At 45.4% G+C, this 22,999-nt stretch overlaps 1 protein-coding gene across 2 annotated transcripts in view; it reads left to right on the forward strand.

Moving 5' to 3' along the window:
- The window catches only part of LOC120093663 (uncharacterized), a 107,655-nt gene that overhangs the window by 72,834 nt on the left and 11,822 nt on the right, over positions 1–22,999 (forward strand). Inside the window, exon 1 of one of the 2 annotated variants that reach the window (XR_015625607.1) lies at positions 21,485–21,780. The exons of the other annotated variant lie outside the window; for it this stretch is intronic. The gene's annotated coding sequence lies outside the window, so the exon portion shown is untranslated. Of the gene's footprint in view, positions 1–21,484; positions 21,781–22,999 lie in introns of those variants that run through there. 2 annotated transcript variants of the gene reach the window in all.

Genomic DNA, 22,999 nt, shown 5'->3' on the forward strand with positions numbered 1-22,999 from the left:
GCCAACAGGATGCTGTGGAACTCCAGCCTTCGACAGCCTGTTATGCAGAATTGTTACACTTGGTAATTTGCCTTGAACTTTCCGTACTTTGAAGGCTCCATTTTGGCTCAGACCTCTCATCCTAGTTACTGAGAGGATCCAAGATCCAAGGCCAGTCTGGACAACTTGGTGAACCCTGTCTGAAAATAAAATGTTAAAAAAAAAAAAAGGAGAGAAAGAAAGAAAAAACAAGAGGAGGCTCAGTGATACGGTGCTTGCCTAGCATGTGTGAAACGTTGGTGTCATGCTTCCTCTTCCAGCTGCCACCAGGGGTTGGGGAGGGGGAACTGGAGGACAGACATATGGACTTAATATCATACACATGTTCAACCTTGATCTCAAACGACATCCTGCCTCTGCCTCTGTACTGGTCCTGGATGTCCCCTCTGCATTTCCTGTATAGGGGAAGCAATGTCCATTGTCTGATCTACGATCTGGTTCGCCATGTAAGTGCTTGGAGGATACCAGGAAGAAGGACCAAATAAGCAGAGAGATATTGGAAAAGGAACTGAAACTTATCAAAAGCTTATAGAATAAGTTTATAATCTAAAACACTGTACTACATACTATATAGTATATATTATAATGTACATCTCATACATATATGATGTGCTATATAATATAGAGTATATATGTATATAATACACTATATCACATATAGTAATTTTAAACTATTTTAAAGAATGGGGGGATATGAGGGAAGCGCCATGGGGTGGTAGGCTGGGCAGCCCAGGCCTGTTGCAACACCATCAGTTGTTGACTTGTGCCAGTACACTCACAGTTTTCTTTGGAGATGAAAAATCAGATTAATGTCATGAATCACACAGAACTGTGTGCACACCATCATTTGGAACTGATTCCAATGACTGCAGTATGGTTGTACTTAGTGACTGCATCCTATGTGGCGGGGCTGCACAAGTGTCACTTGTGCTTTCTCACTGAGTCCTGGCTACTACAGCTCTCCTGGATGGACACCGTCCTCCCTTCATCTAAGCCTTGGAGAGTGTGTGGAACTTGGCCAAGGCCATAGAGTTTGCATGTGCAGGGTTTACATGGGTCTTGTAGTGCTGAGAGGACAGACTTTGTAGAGCCCAGGCCAGCTCTCTACCACATGACTATATCTTTGGTCCTGAAGAGCTGACTTAAAAGGCACCAGTCACACCTAGGGTGAGCCAGTCTCTTGGTGAGAAAGGGCCAGGGAAAAGGGAGGAAGCCTGAGAATAGCTTCTGGCATTTGGGTAAGCTGATGCTTTCTTTTTCTTAAAATTAAATTAGATTATTTGTATGCACATGCATGCGCATGTGCCTGTGTGTGTTGAGGGCTGTGTATGTCACAACATGTATGTGGAGAGTGGAGGAAAACTTGGTGGAGATAGTTTACTACTATCTGTCTTTACAAGAACTCCCAGGTTTGAACTCAGGTCACCAGGTTTGTGTGGCAAACGCCTTTAACTGCTGAACCATGTTGCCAGCCCAAGCTGACAACTTGTGAGGTTGATTTAGAAAGCTGGATAATTTAAGACTTATCATAAGGTGCTTAGGGTGCAATACATTGGGAGACACTGGCAAAGCAACACAAAATCTGTTGGAGATTGGTTCTAATGCTTTGATTCAATTGGGAATCTGTGTGTCCAAATGCTAAAGGTCCTTGTCCCCAGTTGGTTTTCGATAGATCAATGAAGGTGCCAGTGGCCAACATCTCCAAGGGGAGGCAGAACAGGACCCTTAGACTTACATGGGCTAGAACACGGAGTGGAGGAGACGGAGGATCACCATGATGCTGTGGGAGAAGGAAGACATTTAGAGCTGCAGAGGGAGGATCATCTGAAATGTAGGAGGAAAGGGAAAGTGGCTCCCCAGAAGGGTTGCCCAGAAGACCAATGGGCTTCACAGAAGGTAACAGGGCAATAAAGCTATAGGTAGATTTAGAAGGTGGTAAGCCATGAGTACTGATGGGAAATGTATGCTAACTGCGGGAGGATTAGAGCTGCCCAGGCTTTAAGTTAGATGGCATATTAAAAACGAGCCAGTGTGTGTGTGTGTGTGTGTGTGTGTGTGTGTGTGTGTGTGTGTGTGTCTTCCATTCATGAATCTGAAGAGTTCTTGGGTGGGTGGCTGAAAGCACATGACCCTCATGGAGCCAAAAATGGCGTAGCTAAAAATTCACCACTACAGAACCCACTGTCTACTTGGGAAACACATACTTATGAATTATTCTACTTGGTCCATGGTCAATATTGTCCAGCTGCACCAGACACTCTGAGGGACATCGGAGACACAGAGATGAATCAAACCTAGGGTGCTGAGTGTGAGACTGGGGTTTGGAGACTTGGCGTGCTGGCTCCATATGCTGTCTGCATGACTCAAGTACATTGCCTACTGAGTCCCAGGTTCCTCAGACTTTTCACCTGTAAAATGGGTCTTATAATATCAGCACTGTCCTCAGGAGCTGGTGGTGACAATATATGAGGGAAGCCTCTTGGTAAGTGAGCTAATTTGAGATTTTTAGAGCACTGCCTGTCATATAAAGTATGCTATGTAAGGTATTTCCTCAAGGAATTAAGTCTGTTGGCAGAAAAATCTCTCTCTCTCTCTCTCTCTCTCTCTCTCTCTCTCTCTCTCTCTCTCTCTCTCTCTCTCTCTCCAACCCTTCCTTTAAACAACTGAATAGTTGATCAGATCTATCATGTTCTTCATTTTGTGTTGGGTGCAGACTCTTTCCTTCTCGCCTCCCATCCTGGGATGGTGCTCCAGGGTCTGCGATATCCCAGCAGGTCTCTGTCATGAGAAAAAAACCACAGACTCAACGCATGTTATGGTTCTTCTCTGTTTTACACTACTGATCACAAGATGGGGTGAGCAAATGTGCAGGTGGGAGAGGCTGAGAGTGCAAGGTGCTTGGATAGTGTACAGCAAAATGCCACCCACTGGCCTGGGAGGGGAGGGGGCGAGTGGAGGGAGGAATAGTTTCCATTTTTGTCAGGGACCTCACTGTCCTGTGGAGCAGATGCAGCTGTCAGCCTCTGGCAGTGAGGATGGCAAGACAGAGCAGAGCAGAGCCCATATTTGGCCAGGGAAGAGGTTCACTTCTCTCCACACCCTCTGACTCACCCTCCCGGCCCGCCAGCCTGGGGCTGAGCTCACAGCCCTCTGACTCAGGCACTGTGGGGTACCCTCTTCAGAGAGGGAGGCTGCCTTAGCACCAAGCTGCAGCCTCTGGTGGGACTCTTTTTCTTTGTTAGTTCCTTCCCTTCGGGGGCTGAGCCTGATGCTGTCTTTGCTGCTGCCACCTGCCCTCATAAAATAAAAGCCCTTTCCACAGAGAATGGCCACTCTGAAGAGACCCCTGCATCCAGAAATGGGTCCTGCAAGGGCTGACTTGGTTTCAGGATATCACCCTTGCGAGTAAGCAGTAGGCGTCACTTGGGTAGAAGGAAGAGTTCCCTCTGATGGCAGAAGGGAAGTGGTGGGAATAAAGGGGTGGAGAGTTAGGTGCTCTTGATTCATTGGGGCCTCACCCTTCTCTAGGCTTCCCAGCTACATGTGTGAGCCAATCTCAAAGGAGATAGCAACTGTATAGGGAACTTTTCAGACTGGACGAGCGCAGGCTAGGAGGAGCCATGTTCAGTCCCTTATGGCTTTCTGTGTGGTCCCTGGAGAGTGAGCACTGCTTCCCCTTGGAACTGGTGGGAAATGTGGACTCTCAGCCCTGGCCCAGCCAGCTGACTGTTCTGACTCTTCTCCCGATGACTGGCAGGCATGCTGAACTTTGGTCAGCCCTGACTACTTGGCCATCTGGTGAATTTCACACCCCAGACCTACTTCCAGAGTTTGTCACTTTACTGGGCTCAGGTGTGTCCTGGGCACCTTCAGAGCTGCCTGGGTGACTCAAGGGTGCAGAAAAAAAGTTTCCACCATGCTCTAGTGAATCAGGGTGATGCTGATAAGCCAGGTCACATACTCCAGTGCACTTAACATCTGGTCAGGCACAGAAAGGAGCCAGCTAGGCTAGGCTTAGCACATGCAGACACATGTGAACTGCAGAGGACGGAGGGTGACTGTTATCAGGATGACACAGCCCAGTGGCTACAGGCTACTTACTGACCTGAAACCAATTGGATTACTGGCACACCTGAATGCCCATGAAACCAGGGGACCATATCTCCTGGAGTTTTAAGAAATGCCAAGAAATAGGGTCTGGGGAGATGGGTCAGTAGGTCTCTTGATGCATAAGTGAGAAGACAGAATCCATTAGAAGCCAGGTGGGCATGGTGCTCCGTCCTTAATCTCAGCATGTGGGAGATAAGAGATGTGATCCTCAGGGCAAGGGGACTTGCTAGACCAGCCTAAAACAGTGAGCACTAGGTCTAGTGAGAACCCTTACCTCAGTGTAGAAGATGAAGAGTGTTAGAAAAAAGTCGGCATCAATCTTGGCAGTGCACACTCACCTGCACACATGTGAATCTACATATGCTCGAATGCACACAACACACCCACACTCAAAAGAGACAAAAACAAATGCCAAAAGGAGAGCTCTTTGTGAAATGTCTCCTGATTTAACTGTGATCTCATGTACAAGACTTGCATAGGTCGAAGCCAGACAGGGTTCCAGAACACAGAGTCCCACCCCTAAAGAAGTTCTTTGCAATTAATACCCAGGAACAAAAGGAGTGTTGCTGGGTATGCCAATCATGCTCTAGGGCAGCCCCCATGCCTAGGAGTAGTTGGACAATGCAAAGCAAACTCCATTTTATTTGAAAGTATACCGTGCTCCAAAGTAGTCTAAATGTGGCCTGGGGTCTACTGATACACACCATCTCTAACCCAACTCTCGTGATCACCGGCTCCAGTTTTCTGAAACTCTCCTGTCTGTGTCATGGAAGGCCCTCATCTTATTCAAACAAGGATGGAGGTCTCAGTGGAGTGGCCCCGGTAAAGTGTCACTTCCTGGCTTGCCAGCATCTACCACACCCATGAAACTTGGGTTGATACCTATTTGCTTGTGGTGGTGGTCATCTGACCTAGTCGTTACGGACCTTGCTTTATTAATAAGATGGAGACAATTAATCATAGGCTTGTGGTAAGGCTTTTAAATGGGCCGTGCACATGAAACAGTCCCGAACAGTATTAGCTGCACTCGCAGTCACCAAATGCTACGTGAATGCTACCTGGTATCCTTCAGTTTTTGCACCAGAGGATTGAGTAAGGAAAGCACCACTGATCAGTGTGAGTTCCTCAAATGCCTTGGCTCTAGGTCTGTCAGAGAAAGTGCAACACAGAGCAGAGGACCAGAGAGCTGGGTGCTGAACACAGGGACTTAGAACTGTGGTCAGTTAACGTCTCTATGGCTCATGACCTCAGTTGTGAGCTGTGTTAACCACAATCACCTACGAGGATGCTGTGGGACCAATGAGGGGATGTGTGTGACTGGGAGATCCTTTTAGGAGATGCCTTTCAGGTAGGAGGATGTTCTGCTTTCAATCTGAAGCGCTCCCTGACTGGGGTGTGTTTTCAGTACTTGGTGCCGAGCTGGCGATGGTGTTTCAGTAGGTTCTGGAAACTTTGCCTGGTAGTAGCTAGGTGGCGGGAGGTCATTTCCTGTTGCTCTCTCTGCCTCTTGCCTGCTGTGACATTATCAGGCTTCACATAACTCCTGCTGTCATGATGCTCTGCCACAGTGCATGGGGCCAAGTGATTCCAGGCAGAGAGTCCCCTGAAACCAGGAGCTGGAATTAATCATGCTTTCTTGTCTCTGTCAGAATTCTGGTGCGCAGCCACATAAACGTAACAAATACAGGAACTGCTCCTGCCTTATGCTTCATGAATACCTCCAAGGAAAGGCCTGTGGAAAAATGGAAGCAATAGCTGTGTTGTAAAGATACATAAATGTTGAATAAAACTTAATTGGTCACTACGAGATGTTTTATGACCTCAAAAAGGAATGTTGTTGTGACCTCACAATGGCATTATGCCTTAGTGAGTTTTAGGTGGGTGTCTTGTGGTCAGAAGTTCAAAACTCTTTATAAAATTGCTGTAAGAAGAGTCTGCTGTCCTCAGCCATGGCATGATTTTTACATACATTTCACTTATGAAACGACCCTTTGGCCAGGAAGTGGTGACACTTACCTTTAATCCCAGCACCTGGGAGGCAGAGGCAAGTGGATCTCTGAGTTTGAGGCCAGCCTGGTCTATAGAGTTGAATGTGAGGACAGCCAGGGCTGCATAGAAAAACTCTGTCTTGAAAACCCAAAACAAAACAATAGAAGAGTGACCTTTTGTACATAGTTGGTCAACTTTGCAGTTGGGTCTCTTTGTTCAAGAGCTACACAGTTAATATAATTTCTGTTATCCACAATCCCCCTAAGACTTTGGTCTGGCAATAGTTATTTAGTTCAAGGTTCTGTAGGCAGGTCTGCGGTCTAGGTTATGCTTGGATGGTTTTGGTTGGGCTCATTCAAGGGTCAGTGGTTGGCTGGTTATTGGCGAGTGGCTAGACTGGAACATTATGTAGTTTTCCAGCAGGCTGGCCTGGGCTTACACACTGGTGACTGGTACTTCATAGGAAAGCAGTTTTTTTAGCCCTTGAGTTAGTCATGCTATTCACTTTATGTTGACTGAAACATCCCAAACCCAGAGAGTGTATTGTCCAAGAATACGGATGTGGGAAGAGATGGAAAGCTTCAGATACCACTTGACTATGGTGATAAGTAGATGTTGTGCGCATACAGCTCCTAATAAAGTTAATGTCAAGGGCTAATTGATGGGAGGATAAACCTGAAAGTTAACCTTCATTAGGGAAGCAGCATATACAGGTAAACATCCAAAAGCAAGGAACATACTAAAGAAAAGTAGTCTGCCTGCTTGTGACCCTGAGCTTGACTATGCAAAGGTCACTACCTCTAATAGTTCATGGACTATGGCCCCAACCCTCCCAGGATCTGCCCTTGCTTCATGTGTTCCTGGAACACTGGTTCTTCCTTTCCCCCCATTTTCCATGACTTATCTTAATTATCACCTCTTCCAAGAAGCCTGGAGCCCTTCACTTGTTACTTTATACATTCAACATTCTGACTTGTTCTATTTAGAACTAACCATCTCACGTTTCTATTTGAGACAACTCATGTTGTCTTGTTCTGCTTGCTTTTGGTGTTTGAAGTACTGTCTTGATGTGTAGGTTAGGCTAGCCTTAAACTGGAGATCTGCCTGCCTCAGCCTCCAGGGTGCTAAGATTAGAGGTATGTGTCACATGTCTCCTCATCTTAATTTGGGCCATATTGTATGTTACAGTACTGCTGTGTATCCTATGATTAGAAGGCTTAGTGCTGGGATTCCAGAATAAAGTCTTCTCAGCTGAAATCAGAGCTTCTTGGTAGAGAGAAGGCTATAGCCTGCATCTCTACCTTCTTGCCTTACCCTTTCTCTCAGAGACCCTTGAAGGGTTAATGTGGCTCCCAGGGCACTGGAGGCTACAGTTTGCAAAACCAATCTATTCCCTATCTCATTCATTTGCTCATATGAAGAATGTGTGACATTTCAAGGTTATGTGATCTACCCCATGTCACACAACAAAGTCACCATATGATCACGTAATAACGTCAGTGTCTTCATTTCCTTGGCATACCATGACTTTCTGTGGGGCAAAATGGACAGGAGACAGCACTTTAGACTAAAAGCCTTTTAGCAAAGAGAGCAGTCAAACAAACATTCATCCATGTGGTCACTGGTTTGAAAGTGAACAGGACCTGCATCCTCCTCTGTCTGCTACACACTGGGGATACATGGCAACAGACAGGGCCTCTGTGGCCAGTCTAGTAAAAAAGTGGGGAATAAATTATTCATACCTACAAGTCAGCATTTATAGTCTGGGATAAGTCATCTGAGGAACAAGAGCAGGGTAGAGGGTGAGAACATTCTCCATGGCCCTGCTGTGTTCCGGATGGTTCTGGGGAACTAAGGAAACAAGGAAGCAGGAGAAGGCCCTTACTTCTAGAAATATGAATATCAGGCCTGAAAAAGAGGGGAGGGGTCACCAGTTCATGCTGCTCCCATTCAAAGTCTTAACTGATCAAGGCAGAATATGAACAACTATACAGGATGAAACAATTACACAAATTTGGGATGTATTGATTGCAGTGGTTTGAATGAAAGTGATCAGCATAGCCTCAGATATGTGACTATTTGGTGCCCAGTTGGTGGCATTATTTGGGAATTCATAGAAGATACGGTTTTGTTGGCAGAAATATGATACTGGAGGCAGGCTCTGAGGTTTTAAAAGCCATATGATATTCCCAGTTTGATCTCTGCCTCCTGCTTGGGATTTATCCTGTTCAGTTACCGTGCCCTCTGGAACCATAAGCCCAAATAAACATTTCTTTTTATAACTTGCCTTGTAAGTGGTATTTTATCACAGCAATAAAAAAGTGACCGATACATTGATAAAAAGTGATTTTTAACTCCAAATTAGGAATTTCATAAGCTCTTGAGTGACCGATTTCAGGCATGCCTATAATTAATTCTTCTATACACAGGATACTTCTGAGGATTTGTGTCAGTTCCACATGTAAGCTAGGTTGTTGGTGTTATCAATGGCAAGGAGTGGACAGTTAGAATAGTGGAGCTGCAGAAGGAGGCTGACAGGGAAAGGCAGTCCCTGCTAGTTAATTTGTCAAGGGTCACTGTACACAAAGCTCTGGGTTAGGCCTTGCCTATACAAAAAAGGATAAAAAAGAATAGAAGACTTCCAGGACCCCAGAGTCGGTGGCACAGAGCATTAGGTTTGTGGGAAGGGGAGATATTCCATCCTCGGCTGCCTTTGGGATCCCACTAAATTCAAGTGGGCTTTTTTTTGTTGTTGTTGTTGTTGATGTTTTTTAAAGTGGGCTGTTTTTTTTAAACTTCTGTTTGCCAGCTGACCTTTAAGCAGAAGGCAGAGTCCACCATACTCATATATAGCTTTTTTTGTGATAATTATTGAGTGACTATCTGGTACCATATAGATGATAGGAATACAGAAACATGGCCCCTGTCTTTGAGAAGCTTCTTATTTAATGAAAAGAAATCCCCTAGCCTCTAAACCAAAAGCCCAAACCCATTCAACCCGCCCACCCAACCCATTCAACAAACCCAGCCCCCATCTGACCAATCTATCCAACAAACCCAACTAACCAACCTGCTTAACCCAATCAGTCAACCAACCCACCCACCCACCCACCCAAACAACCCATCAACCAAACCAACCAACCCAACCGGCCAACCAACCAAGCAACCAGTGAAACACGCAGCATGGCATTGTCTGTTGGTATATTACTTTTCTCTCACTGTGACAAAAATACCTGATGGTAACTGTTTAAGAGAGGGAAGGTGTGTCTTGGCTTACAGTGCTTTATAACATGGAGCTTGGAGTGGCTCAGTCTGTGTTGGTGGCTACTTGTGGCATGATTTGTTCACGTTTTGGAGAACCAGAGAGCAACGAACAGAACTGGAAATGGGGCTGGGCTATAAACCTACAAGATTCACCCCGGAAGTTGCCATTCACCACTAAGGAACTACATCCCAAAGATTCCATGACTTCTCAAAACAGTGCCATCTGCTGGAGGCTGTGTTCAAAACATGAGTCTGTGGGTGACATTTCACGTTCAGAGGGTACCAGTTGGAAAGGGGTTGAAAGACTGGAATAGCAAGTGTTATATGCTGGCAGCCCCTGGGAAGAGTGCAGTGTGCAGTGGAGCTGGTCTAGGACCAAGAACTTCTACATTCTCTAGGGTCCTATATATTAGGCTATGGTGCTTTTTTGGACTCTCTTTAAAATTGTCATTTCATCCCATGTTGGGACAATCTAGACTAGCTGAACCCTCAGTTTCTTTGCTTTGACTGGAACTAAATCATGGAAGCAATGTGCCTTGTGTGGGTCAGAAGATTTGATTGGCTGTTGGTGACATCACAGACATTGCTGTAATATGGTTAAGAAATCAAATCCATGGTAGTCATGGAGTTCAAAGTGAGCACATCCAGTTGTGGCTAACACACACACACACACACACACACACACACACACACACACACACACACACACCCTTGATGAGTAAGTGGGGAAATGTATTTGTTATTACCCAATAAGTACAGTTTGTTTGTTACACACAATCTTTCAAAACACGAGGTCCAAAGGGGAAAATTATGAAAGGGCCCTGGAGGGTGATGGTGTGGGAACTGCTGCTGTCATCCAAGGGTCTGATGGGAGATGTGGTTACTGACATCTCCATCCGGTCAGCTCCTGTTTGTCTTTTTTTTTTCTGGAGACAGGATGGTTGCCTGTCCCTAAGGCAGAGGGCATGCTCACCTGTGTTCTGAGCCCTCAATGGCTTCACTTACATTCTTTCCTTCCTCTGTTGTTTGACTCCTGATCCCTCCTCCCCCGCCCCAGCTCTGTTGCTAAATGGCTGTGCATTTTGAGTAACCTAGTCCTGTACTTTGGAACTTTAAATCTTTACCTTGACATTGAAAGCATCAGATCCTGATGGGCTCAGGTTCATCAATGTTTAGCTCTCTTCTTGTCTCTGGGACACATGAATAAACCACAGTCTGTAACCTCTTCTGCAATACCCGGTGGGTATCGTGGACTTTTCCCCTTGGAGAGTAGGTGGAAGTGATCTGTAACACTTCCTGGTCTGCTCTGAGAATCACTCTGCAGTAGGTTTATAAGGCATTCACCATGGTAGGAATGACCGTCTCTGGGTGACTAGGAAGCAAGACACTTGAGTCCCTTAACTATAGGGCCTCACTGACAGGAACACCGTCCTTGGATTTTGTGAATCGAAATGTAAAGTTTTTCAGAGTTGTGATGCTGGAATGTAGGGGGTTTTGTAGTGACTGTAAGCAATGACTATTCTAAGTGGCTCAAAGTAAAGAACATTTCTTCCCTTCAGCTTGGGACAAGCAGAGCAATGGAGATTTAGAAGGTGGAGGTAGGTTGGAGAATGTAGCAGAGGTCCATGATCACACAACGAGCTCCGTAAAGGCTGCTCCCCAGAGTGAAACAGGCTTGTCCACCCCAGGATGGCAGGCACCATTAGGCAAGTCCGGAGTTCTTCCTCACAAACACAATCCTACAGAGACAGCCCAAGGCGATTCCTAAAGAGAGACTACAGAAGGGCTTGTCTTGTTTTCTCCTGAACTCACTGATCACATAGATAAGTATCTCTACCTTCTCTAAGAAAGGAGATTTGTGGGAAAGTCAGGCAGGAAGTCTTAGCCTCAACAGAAGTTTTTTTCTGAAGAAAACCTAAGGCTGGGAAACCAAGGTTCTTCTCAGACATGAAAGTTGGTGAATTTCCACAAGTGTACCTCCAGGACAGGAGTCACATCTCCACCACCTTGAGATGAACCCCAGTACATTGAAAAGTGGTGGCAAATCAATGTGTGGGTGACTGACTGGTGATATGTAAGGAATATGCCTGACATTTTCCCCACTGGGTCACTTCAGAAGGAGGAGAAGTTGCTGTGGTTTGACCCCTCACACTGCTAGCCCTTGCCTAACCCCACAATTTGGTGGTGTGAAAGGCCAAGCTGATGACCCAATGCTTCCTTTGGGAGAGGCTAGCATTCTCCTTCTGCCCACCAAGTCCTATGCTAGGCAAGTCACTTGTCCCTGCTGAGTTCCTGGCTAGCCCATTGCCCTGGGGGTTCACTGGTTACTCTGAATCCCACAGTTGAGGATACTCTTGTGTTTCTAAAGTTAGGGACTGAATGTTTCTCGTGGCATCCAATGAGATGTTCCTTCAGCAAGTTAGATGAAGATAGGGGTTAAGGGCTAGGCTTGGTGGTATACACCATTAACTCCCAGCACTTGGAAGGCAATGGCAGGCACATCTTTGTGAATTTAAGGCTGGTTGGTTTACATACAGAATTCCAGGATGGGAAGGAATTCATAGAGGTACCCTGTCTCAAAAAACAAAACAAAACAAAACAAAAACAAAAAAAGTTACAGGGTTATAGTCTCTGTCAAAGAGGGTAGTGAATACTTCACCCCTTACACATGTGCATAGGCTGGAAAAAATAATTTTTAGGCTTTTGGATTATAGTGATTTTTAAAACTAAACCAAGCATGAGGCTATGGAGATGGCTCAGTAGGTAAGATCCTTGTTGCTCTTTCAGAAGCCTGGGTTGGGTTCCAGTATCTCCATAGTTGTTCACTACCATCCACAATTCCAGTTCCATGGGATCTGACACCCATTTCTGATTTCTGTGTGCACCAAGCATACACAGAGCGCACATGTAAACATTCAGGGAAAACATACATGTGAAGCCAAAATAAACTTAAGAAATTATGTAAAGCACCATCAAAGGTTGAACGGATGAACACAAGTTGGTCTATCTATGTAGTGGAACATAACTCAGCTTTAAAAGGAAGGAAATTTAGACACAAGTGCAACGTGGCAGAGCCATGAGGGCATTGTGCTAAGTGAAATAAGCCAGATATAAAAGGGCAAGTACTGCTAATTCCTCCTGTAGGGAATCTAGGGTCGTCCAGGGCACATAACAGAACAGAACAGTGGTTGCTCTGGGTTAGCAAGAGGCCATAGAGTTATTGTCTAATGGTTAGAGAGCTTCAGTTTGGAATGACAAGAAAGATGTGGAGATGAATGGGGTTGATGGCTGCACAACAAATGAATGTGGTTAAAATCATTGAACTGCTGATTTAAAAAATGACAGAAACGGTAAAATAAATCCACGGAGGAACCCACAGCATGGACGTGCCAGCCATGGGCTTAGTTAGTTCTCTAAAAATCTGTTAAGAAGCATTAACATATCCAAAGAAATGGTATTCCTAACCTCAGAAAAGTGAGGCAGGTAGGCTGTAGTCTCAGCATAGGCTAATCATCTGGTTAGCAGTTTTAGCATCATAAAGAAAAGGGATCTCTAGATTCATGGCCTGCAATTGAATTTGTGTGCTCAGCTTCTGCAAGGCCCTGGGTAGGCTGGTGACCCCTTGATGGGCAGACAGCTGTGTTCAGAGGTGGGGCTGGCTACTTGAAAGTGGGTTTCTACCAGCGCAGCCTGTACCTGCTGGTCACCATGATTATTAAAAGTATCCCTCCCATCATTTTAAAATCTTCCCATCAGGGTGCCAAGTCCCTGGGGTGGCCCTGTCTATTCTTCCTACACTACAGAGGTAGCTGAGCAGGGCCTGCTTGGAGAAATGTTCGCAAAGCACCATCTCAGGACTTGGCATGGGGCACATGCTTGATATAGGAAGTTATTTTTATCTAGACTGTCTAGAAAAGCACAAGATTCAGAGTCCTTGGAGTTTGGATGGAATCTATGTTCACTGGGATTTTGACCTTCAGTGATTTCTTTTAACTCCCATAGCCTTAGTTTTTTTGGTCTGTAAAATGGGGTCAGCGAAAATGTCTCATGGGGTTTTATGCTGTCTCAAAGAAATGTAAGGTTTCTACCTTCCCCTTCCCTCCCTCCCTTCCTCCTTTTCTCCCTCCATCTTTCTCTACTGTCCTCCAGGTTTTCCTCCCTCTCTTCCATTTGCCCATCCCCTGCCCGTCTCTACCTCTTCCTTCTTTCATGACTTCTAGGGTAGTGCTGTGTACTACAGTTTCCTGGCCTCAGCCCTGTAGATTAGGTGCCTCCTCAGCCCACCCAGGAGACCTTTCCTCAATGGCAAAGTGAGACAGCACTTTGAAAAGTCCTCTTTCCCTCCAAGAAGGCTTATTTGAGCTCACTCTTGACCCTAGGATCATGGAAGGCCCCGTGAAGAAGTCACAGGAAGTGGGAGCCTCGGGAGTTGGCAGCTTCTCTGTGGGAACAGCTGTTTGCATAGAGATTGGTCTGTGAATTTGCCACCGCCACCTTCCAGGAGGCAAGAACTGTCTTCAGTCCTAATTCTCTCTTTAGTTTTATTTGGACTTTCGCATTCGATCACTTGGTTTAGAACGTAGGTGGCTTCTCTTCCATTTTTTTCTTCTTCCCACAGGTGTGACTGGTCAGGGTGTGAACACAGGGAACACTGGTTCCCTTCTTGGGGCTAAGCTGGCATGTACTGTTGGGTCTCTAGGAGGCTCCCAGGGCCTCTGGAAAGGTGTCTGGGTTGGTTCACAAAGACAGGATGCTAACCTGTAAAGTAAATGAGCAGTAAATGAGCTCCTCAGGGGTGATGCTTTGGACTGTACCTTATGGGCAGAGGTAGAGGCAGGGACAGTTGGAAGAACCCATGGAAATCTTCACACCTTTACTCTGTCCCTGTCCAGTCTTGCTCTTTGCTCAAGACCTAGAAGAGATTTTTGTCAGTGTTATCTGAACAGGGTCTCCAGGTCAGACCCGTGTCTCCTCCTCTGAATGCTTCTCAGGTTGTTCAGACAGGACTAGGTGCTCCTCTTTCTGGGTTCTGGGAATGAGCTGTAACATTGCAGAATCTATGGTATTGTATTGTAATTATCCGTGGGCTCCAGACAAAGGCCTGGAGGGCAGAGGCAGCTCCTCAAGCCTTTTCTGTAGCTTCTGCACTATAGGAACTCTGAAGACAGCGAATAAGAATCAGTACCGAGCTTGTCTGGTGCTGCACTGATTAGGGAGGTCCCAAGGAATGAGGGGCTGGCTGAGTATCAGGGGCCACTGGATGTCAAGCTCCAGAGATTCAGTCTGCTTGGCAAAGAACCCCATTCTCCATTTCCCAGAGATTGTTCTCGTAATACTCTGGCCGTGGGCCCAATCCAGGCTCTGACTAGTTCCTAAAACAAGTTAAATCTTTCCCTTTGGGACCATTCCATCAGCAGGGGTAGATGAGCATGCTTCTCTGATGACCTTGGCGTTTGTAGCCCCAAATTGGGCTCTTTTCCATTTGGTTCCTCAAGGCCTCAGCGGCAGCCCTGTTATGCTTGGCTGGGTTTCTGGCTGGTGAGGAGCTAAGCACCGTCTTCCCAGATCCTGGGGTGGATGAGAGCTGTGTCCACACCCCCACCCACAGCTGCCTGTGCTTGGCTGGGATGGAAACTGGGCTGCTCATCCAACAGATCTCGGAGGAGATTGGAAAGTGCTCCTCGGAGGAGCGAGTTGTGTCATTGTTGGGATGTGGACAGAAGCCAGGCTACAAATGAGAGCTGCTATCTTCCCATCACCCTTGCTTTCCGCTGTGATGGAGGGACCCTGCCAGCTGCCCAGCTTGGACGTATCTTCCTTGGAGGGACAGAGTGCTACCCAATGAGCACTTCTGAAATGGGACTAGGCTGGCCAGAGCATAGGAAGTAGACTATCTGTGAAGAATTCGCCATCCCAGGTAGTGTCTGGTTAGATTTAACCCTTTGATTCCTGCACCCGGACAATAAACATACTGTTTTTGATTCATCTCTGAAAATCTCACCCTACATGTGATCCGAGGAGATCTAGAGGGCTAATGAATTAGTCAGGATTCTCTAGAGGAACAGAACATATAGAATACATATGACATATATGAACATGAGGACACATATCTACACATATGTATAAAGGGGATTTACAAAAATAGCTTACAGACTACTAGTCCAGGTAGTTCATCGATGGCCATCTACCAATGGAAGGTTCACATATCCAATAATTGTTCAATTCACTAGGGGACTTCAGTATACGTGGGAATCCCAAAGAACTAATCTCAATGCCAGTGAAGAGATGGTCTTACCCAGGGAGAGCAAAAGCAAGAAGGCAAAGCAAGCTTCCTCCTTCCATGGATTTTATATAGGCTGCCAGCAGAAGGTGTGGCCCAGATTAAAGATGGATCTTCCCCTCTCAAAAGATCTGGATTAAAGGTGAATCTTTCTACCTCAAAGATTTGAATTAGAAGTAAGTCTTCCCTACGTCTAATTACTTATTAAAAAAAAAAAAAACAGCCAGGCAGTGATAGTACACACCATTGATCCCAGAACTTGGGAGGCAGAGGCAAGCAGATCTTTGAGTTTGAGGCCAGCCTAGTGTACAGACTAAGTTCCAGGACAACCAGGACTACACAGAGAAACCCTGTCTCAAAAAGTCCCACAAACCAAACCAATACAAAGAAACAAACCAAAGCCCCAAATTAACCAACCAAACAAGCAAAACAAAAAGAAAAAGAAAAACAACAACCAAAAAAAAATAAGCCAAACAAGTAAAATTAAAAAAAAAATCACTTACAGGTGTGCCTAGCCATTCGTTTTACTTAATTCCAGATGTAGTCAAGTTGACAACCAAGAATAACCACCACAGGCAATGAGAAAAAAGACAAATGCATTTTCCTTCACTTTTTTCCTTAAGGCTCCTCATAAAAAACGTTTCAGTGATTTTTAGGTATGAGACTAATGGGGATTATAGAAAACCTCGTGAGTCCTTTCCTTTGGATGCTTGAGGGAATGAGCAAGGATATTTCCACGGAAAGTGCGTCCTGAGGGAGCTCATAGAGGACTTAGCTCCCTTACTGGAAAGGGAAACCCAGATCTCGCTGACAGGCAGAGTGGAGGGCTGTGGAAAGAGCACTTGGCCAGGACTCAGCTCCAGCTGGCCACTGGTTCTATGAACTTGAGCTCATCACGTCTTTTGACTTTGCTTTATTTTAAAAAATTCACCTAAGAAGAGCTAAAATGACTTTAAAATAGGCACTGAAAAGTACTATGGTTTACAAATATTAACTCACTTAAAAAAAAAAACCGAAACTCTTATTCAATGTGTGTCAGTGTTTTGCTTGCATGTATGTCTGTGCATTGCGTGCCCGCCTGTCTGGTATTGGCAGAGGCCAGAAAAGGGCATCAGATTCCCTGGGACTGGAGTTAGAGATGTCAGCCTCTATGTGAGTGCTGAGAACCAAATTCAAGAAAAGAAGCATGTTCTTAACTGTTGAGCCATTTCTCCAACACCACTTTATTTATTTATTTATTTATTTATTTATTTATTATTATTTATTTATACATTCAATCATGATGTGGGATTATCAGCAAGCCAATTTTGTAAGTAAGAAAAATAAAGGACAAATTACTGGGATCTTGTTCAACGTCACATAAGTGACTTTAATAAGTGTTGGAGTAAGACTGGGCTCTTCCTGGGCCTCAGAATCTTCATCTTTATGAAGAGGATGATGCTGTTATCGCACTGAAGAGTTCATGTACACAGAGAAAGGGCTGTGTGAGACACCAAGGGAGAGGGTAGCCATTTGCAAGCCACGTTTCGATGACCTAGAAGAAACCAAACCAGCTAGCATTTTTTGACTCCAGGATTATGGAGAACTGAGGGAATAAATTAATATTCTTTCTGAAAAAGCCAAGTGTTAGCCTTGCAAGCATGAGGAACTGAGTCCAGTCCCTAGAACCCACATAGTAGAAGCAGGGAAAGACTCCTGCTGGTCTTCTCTGGCCACCACACCTGGGCCACAGCATGCCTATGCACACATAAAATGTAACTTTAAAACTATAATAGACAAGAGGCACAGAGCATATGAAGAATAACATCTACAGTTGTCATCATGTGCATATATGCTGCATGTGTGCTTATGGACACACACACATAAACACACAAACGCTCAACAGTTGAGAACTCTTTGGTGCTCTTCTTGGAAAGAAAGAGAAAGTGAGTTTCTTGGACCACATTAGCACATAGTTTCTTGGTGCTCTTGTTGAATGGTTTGTACTTGTGATTAGAATGAAAGTCTTCAATACACAGTGGATATAGTGCCTCATCCTCTATCTATCTATCTATCTATCTATCTATCTATCTATCTATCTATCTATCTATCTATCATCACTAATAAATAGCACAGCCCTAACATGCAGAAATATACATTAGGAGATGTTGAATGAAAAAATATATGTGTGGATCTATCTTCTGTGCTTTAAGATTGGACCTTCTTGCCCAAACATGGCTTCTTGCAGACATTGATCATTTTCTAATTGCAAATCCTTGGCTCCAATGTGTTCCTATCACAGAAAGGCACTCACACGAAATGAATGAAGCCATGCCACTGCCCCTTGCCTTGGGTCAGAAGTTGCTCATTAGCCATGAAGCTGTGAGCACATGCAGGTCCTGAGATCCACTGCCCACTGACACCAGTAAGCAGCTGAGAAATCTTTCCTACTGAAAAAAAAGATATGGTTGAAGAAGTGGTAGGGTTTGTTTGTTTGTTTAAGACTGAATAGCAAATCACTTAGAGTGTGGCAGCATCAAACTAAACCTAGTGTTTTTCCAAACAGTTTTCTGCTGTGCGTGGGGTAGCCACAGTCATTGGTTAACTGCCCTCAGCTAGGGGCTGCCTGGGGTGGACATATCCAAGATGGCTGTCTATCTCCAGACTCAGTTTCCCCAGACACCCTCCCGTCCTTGTAGAGTAGTCCAAGCTTTCCCACAGCTTGAGGGCTGGATCTAAGATGGGGAGAGAACTGCCCAAACTCCCAGAGCCAGCTCAGACATTCTAGAACACTGTTTCTGCAACATATATCCTGGCAAAGTGTGTTTTAAGATTCAAAGGGAGAGAGAAAAGAGCCCCCCTCGGGAGGTAAGGAACAGATATGTGCACCAAGATGGGAGAGGCCTGTATGAGAGACTACCACAAAGGTGCCAGCAGGATCCTCCAAGTATCCTCATTTGCATGAGGATAGCGGCTGAGGTTCAGTTGTGGTTTGCCTACCAGCAAGATTGGTTTACTTCCCAGGTAGTGGAAACCACAGGGAGCTCCGCTACAGCAGTGACCAAGGCATTGTTTAGCCTCTTTTGCTTTGTCCTCCAGGTGATGCCACAAAGGCGGGAGGGGTGTGTGTGGGATGACCAGCTCAAGAGAGTGGCAGCACCAGGGATACTCTTGCCCCATGATTGAGGATATGATTGTTGGGCAAAAATGTAGATTTGTCCACCTAAATTATGGGATGATTCATAGAATCTTGCTGGACTGCCATCCCTTGTTTAGCTTATGTGGACAGTAATGTCTACTCTATGCAAGAAACGGGATAGCGGCAAGTTGCACGACCTTAGGGTCAGAGTACCTCAGTTCATATCCTTGTCCTTCGGTCCTTTCGTTTTCTAACCATATTCTTTTATGAAAAACAGTTAATTTTTCTGTGCCTCGGTTTCTTTTCTGTTAAGGAGAGATATTCGGAGTCTATAGAGTATACAAATCGGATGTGTTTTTAAGAGTACAGAGGCATCCATACTTTTTAAGTATTGTTTTAATACCCGACATATGATTTGCTTGTGGCCAGTAGCTTAAGTTTTCAGAGGGCCTTTATAGAACATTCAAATGAGCCCATGCTACCTTGATCCATCCTTTATGTAACTAGTGGCTATTGTTTTTAGTCATTTCTCCTCTTGTCATATTTACACTGGAGAATGATGGAGCAAACACCTCAGCTGTTCTTCCCTTCAGTTGCTCTTCTGAAACTAAGAGTCTAAAGTTGTTTCGAGTTATTTGCTGTGGGAGGAGAGACTCTCTGTCAAGTGGTGATGGGCTTTGTCCTCCTTCCCTGATTGGTGGCTTCACTCCCTGCTCCCACATGAACACTGGGGAGGAGGGCTCCTTGTTCCTCATCTCCGGGTCACCTCTCTCTAGACAGATGAGCACTGGATCCCAATGAGATTGGAACTCCACTTCAACAGCTACTGGCTGTGACATTAACTCAGTTCTCACCTGTATCCTGGGGATAGCAGCAGTGTCTGCCCACATATTTTACAGTTAAATGAGGAAATATTAACCAGGAGCGTTTATGTGGTGTCTGGTGTATATCGAGGGGCAATTGTAGTGTGCAGGCTGAAGTAATCATTAGGCACATTCAGATATAAAGAGTCAGTTAAAAAGCTCCCTCCTCCAGGATGTTTTCCCAAGCTGCTTCCGGTAATACTAAGCTTCACCTGAACTTTTCTTCCCACCCTCTTTCTACATTTTTTTTTAAAGATTTTTCTATCCCTACACTGCATTGAGCCTCACGGTGAGCTCAGAGTTTGTGCTGCCGGTCTGTTCCAGGTCTAGACACAGATTAGAGCTAGCATCTGTCTCACATTTACAACTGTGAACAGAGCACCTCTTCTCACGAGCTTGCAGATGACCTTTGTGACTCTTTTGTTCGTATAAGGAGCTTAGAGGATTCTTCAGTTTGACCTCACCTATAGTGGTGACTCTCGGGGCTGAAGAAAGACTTTGATCAATATCAGAGTTGTGTATCCTTCTGAAGTTCAGAGTTCAGAGCTCAGAGCTTCTATTCCTCAGTAGAATGCAACATGTTCACTCTCACTGTCGTTGGGATTAGCGTAGACTTCCCCCAATCAGGGTTGCTTCCCTCTGGCTATGCCTCCGAGCAGTTTCCCGGCCTTGAAATTCACCACAAGCACTGCAGGCCCTCTCTTAGGAGGTCCTCACTACAGACGTGAGGTGCACACTTATTTTTAGTCTAAGGGTTGCCTACTGGGTATATCACGATTCAGGTAGGAAGGCATGCACATTTCCTGAGAGGGGCAGGTGTGGAGCAGATGCTCTCCTTCTCCACTAGAAAGCACATTGTGTCCCCATCTAGAAACTTCATAGAGATACTCCCCACAGTGGTCCAAGGACAGGGAGAAAACAATCTGTGAGAGGAAGAAATTGATGCAGTCTCAGAGCTCCTGATGTCCTCTTGGATCCTGGGAAAAGCTGAGAAAAAAAATCTAAGCACTTTCAGGAGATAAGCACTTTCAAGGCTCAATGGGGAACACTGAAGGTCAAGAATTTCACTTTGGAGCTTGTGTCAAAGAAACTACGAAGCGGTCGGTGTCAACAGTGATGCTATGTGTCAGGGAGAATCCATGACGGAGTAGAGTGGCAGAGAAAACTCTAGGCAGCTGCAAATCTTGTTGTCCACCCGTCCCTGCCGGCGTGTCTGAGGGGGATTTGTTTTGCATTTTACTTGGCTTTCCATAGGGCTTCGGAATAACTTGCTGGGTAGTGAAGAAACGTCCACTGAGAATTCCGAGCTTTATGCAGGCAGGTGCTTGGGGAGATTAATTAGGAAAATAAGTGGAATGAGATTGCAGTAGAGTTTATGGAGCACTTCGTACCAGGGAGACTAATCACCCCAGAGGGCATTGTGAAATTCCGCGGAGATGCAGGCTTCATTAGCTTTTGTTTGGAGGATTACAGGATGAATGGCTCATCGAAGGGGAGGAGATAGTGTTTCCAGGACATGGAGGTGGCTGCGAAGAACAGGCATGCCTGGGGTCTAGTCAGAAGGCTGTGAGCCTGGGTCATGATTCTGTGGAGAGACGCAATGGGAAAAGATGACACAGTGAACTGAAGTGACTCACTGAGGGGTTTCAAGTGTAACTCTTGGCTGCGGCTGTGAGGGGACTGGGTCAGAAAGGGCTGTGTTCTTTCTCCAGGCCTCTCCAGGCTCAAAGATGGCCTCTGGCCTTGCTTACCCGTGCTATCAGCCTTCAGACTCCGTATCCACTGGCCCTTCTTAAAAAAAAAAAAAGAAAGAAAGAAAAAACAGCCAACGCGGCAGCTCCGGGTGGCCAGGATTGCGACACCAAATGTGTTTGTTCCCCATGTTTGTGAAATACCTCAGAGGCACTGTCCCAGTGCCACCTGACTAGTTTTCTGATTGCCACACGGCCCTGGCTCCATCTGGCAGTACTCAACTGCCGCTGACTAGTCCGAGATTTTGAGATGTTTGCGGGCTTGGAAGGTGAGCCCTTACTCTGCCTGCCCAGGTGAAGAGGTTTTTACCTTCCCAGTTGCGAATACCACGCGATGGGTTTGGAATTAGCCCTGCCAGCCAGTCGGTAAGCATTGTGGCTGTGGATTGCTTACTCAATTTCTCCGGGTCCCCGCCACTTCCACTGCATGCTGATAACAATTCCTACTGTGTATGATTGTGAACTACATGTGCGACACCCAGACACGAGGTCAGGGCCTCAGGTCACTAGCAAACTTCCTGCCCTCCCCCATCCCAAGTTGCCGAAAGCAAAACTGACCTCAGATCTTCAAGTTGTTAAAATTCAAACTTTCTTTTAATGTTTGCAAATGTATGGTGGTCAAATTTTTGCCTGCAAGCAGTAACAAGCTGGCTGGTTCATATACCTTAATGGGAACCCAGAAACCCCTGAGATGGACTCAAGAATTGCTTGAGGTTCTTAGTACTACTGTCCTACAGGGACAAACCAATAATTATTGAACTTCTATTATGTGTTGAGAACAAAAAGAGTGGTTTTACATATAATTTTCATTTTTAAAATTCTCCTTAACCTTAAGCAGATAGCATTACTTTAAAGTAGTAGTACTTAGTCCATAGCAACTGAATTATTTGTATGTGGTAAGCGTTGTTCTATAATGAACATGCAAGAAAACAGAGAACCAGCCTGGAGATGTAACTTACTGAAGACCACCTAACTGGAACATGGCGGTCCCGGTACCATTCCAACTCTTCTGAGTCTAAGTCTATGATGCTTAGGCACAGATGCAGGCATGCATATATGTGCACACATAAAACACCCCATAAAAACATGTTCACAGGTAAAAACACACCTACAATCATATGCGCCTACACATGTACACACATGCACACACATATGTATCATGCCAACATAGACATGCTCACACACTAGAACAGCACAGCAAACAATCACATCTGTATTCCACCCTAACACATCTGCACGGGCACATGTGCTTGTACACATCAACATGCACGTTATTCTGTGCATCAGAGTTTCAAGTTTATAGGAATTCTGGCTTTCAGAACACCAGCGCTACATATGCAGCCAGTGTTTTAACCCTCAGTTCCTCTCCTCTTTCCGTCCTTCTCTTTCTTTGTCCACCCCTTCTACGATTTTTCCTTCTTCCTCCTTCCATTTTCTTCATTCCCCACTACTTTACTCTGTAGTCATGTCTCTCTTCCTACTTTTCTAGCTATGAAGTTTTAGCTAGTTTGCAGCTCCCCCCTGCCCCTCGCACATCCCCATGGCTCATCAAAACAATCAAGCACAAAGTTGAGACTGTAGGCTG

Source organism: Rattus norvegicus, chromosome 7 (genome assembly GCF_021556685.1).
Source record: "Rattus norvegicus strain SHRSP/BbbUtx chromosome 7, alternate assembly SHRSP_T2T, whole genome shotgun sequence".
In the NCBI taxonomy this organism is placed as follows: domain Eukaryota; kingdom Metazoa; phylum Chordata; class Mammalia; order Rodentia; family Muridae; genus Rattus; species Rattus norvegicus.